Source organism: Alligator sinensis, unplaced genomic scaffold (assembly GCF_000455745.1).
Source record: "Alligator sinensis unplaced genomic scaffold, ASM45574v1 scaffold1214_1, whole genome shotgun sequence".
Lineage (NCBI taxonomy): Eukaryota > Metazoa > Chordata > Crocodylia > Alligatoridae > Alligator > Alligator sinensis.
The window spans coordinates 1,301-3,141 of record NW_005842824.1 but is presented as its reverse complement, the minus strand read 5'-3'; positions in this window follow the sequence as shown (position 1 = coordinate 3,141).

Genomic DNA, 1,841 nt, shown 5'->3' with positions numbered 1-1,841 from the left:
TGCATATGCTGTAGTGAAGCACGCTATGAAGATGTTAGTGTTGCCTGACAATGTGTAACGCTCTTTGGAGTGCTTCCAAGACACGCAGGCCGTCTCATCATCGATAAAGTCACAGGAGGAGATGTCATAGGTGGGGGAAAAGAGATAACCAAAGAGATCTTCAGGGTCTCTCACAATACTGGTGTTTGCGAGATTTGTTCTCTGGCTGAATTTACCCCACAAAGAATTTAGAAAAAAATTTGCAATTTGCCGTTTTGCGGGGTTTGGTTTAATATGCTCAGGTCGCAAAGACACGTCTTCTTTTTGCAAGAAATTGGCCACGTATTGTTCTTGCTTTTCTTTGTCGGTACACAAGGTGGCAGGTGGGATACCCTGAGGCTTCCTGTTTCTGTCGGAGGTGGAGGGCTATGTATTTTTCAAAAAGTCTGTTACTCATCTCAGGAAAATGCCAGACCTCATAGATTTTAGCTACTTTGTAACCCTTGGTGATACCTTTGTTCAATTCAGGTGTGCACCAAGTGCCCAGGAGGGCCCTTTCCTCATCCGTGTGAGTACATTTTGGCTGTTTTTTTTCTGCACAAGTTCGGCACAGTGGGAACATGAGTTTCCCATTCACCCTGACAGGTAACACAGGGAAAAAGAGCCCACGCGGTGGGTACAATTTCACTTCGGCCAACCCAAAATAGCTTGACAGGGGTCCGAAATTCTTGTGAATGATTTCGGGGTGCCCTATAGTGTATTCCTTTGTTTTGTTGATGAAGGGGTAGAGACTGGTAAAATCATAATAGTGAATTTGCTCACCCGGGTTAGCTTTGTAATATAACCAGACAGCATTAGTCCTCCCCCCAAAAAGAGCATCCCTAGGTGTCAGAGGAGACGGCAACTGGGTTCTGTTTAAGAAATCAGAGAGCTCCTCATCTGATTGTAACAAAATCCTCCACTCGTGCTCCCAAATGGTCCTGATGGTAAACCCCGCTCTCTTAAGGTAATTGGCCTTGTGCTGCGTCTGATAATTCCCAAACCTGTAAGTTGTCCCTGTCAAAGGGTTCCACTCATTTTCATTGTAACAGGTGACACAGCCATGGAAAAAACAACCATTAAATTCAAAGGCTGTGGGTTTTCCATCAATGGTGGCATAGCCATCTAAAACATAACCCCCCACCTGAAATTCCCCACCCTGTAAGGCATGTTGAATTTGAATATTTTCTTTTTCAGAGAGATACATGAGCCACTGGATAGCGGGGGTCGAAAATCTCTTTGTCTGTCTGTGGTAGTTGTCTGGGGGAAGTAGTGCAATGGTCTGATCTTTCAAAAACATAAACCTGTACATGGCTATGCACAAAGAAGCCAGCGTGATATATTGGAAGGGGTCTATGCAGAGATTTACACGTTCCAGTTTACCCTTCTTTTTCACCATCTCTACCAGCCATAATCTCATTCCTATAGAGGCAACAGGCCTCCTTCAAAATTTTTACATCCCCCTGACAATAATAGGCCAGCTCTTTTTGTATATCAAAGGTCTTATCACGGTTGTCCCGGTACCAATCTAAAAATTGCTCTCTCTCGCTAGGCATCATGTTTTCAACACCATAGTACTCTGCTTCAGGGAGAGGCCCCACACAATTTTGATTTTCCTGTGTGTTAAAAAAATGTGGGAAATGACCTTTGCATTCTTCAAAACCCATGGCCTGGGGGAGTTTGCTAAGTTTCATAGGCAGAAAGTTTAAAGAATCTATGAAACGGATATCCAGGCTGGTGACTGTGTGGGCCAGGAGCAGTCCGAGGCCCTTTTTTCGTGCAGCGGGCTGTGGCCAGCAGCCCAGACACGCCGGGTCGGGGGA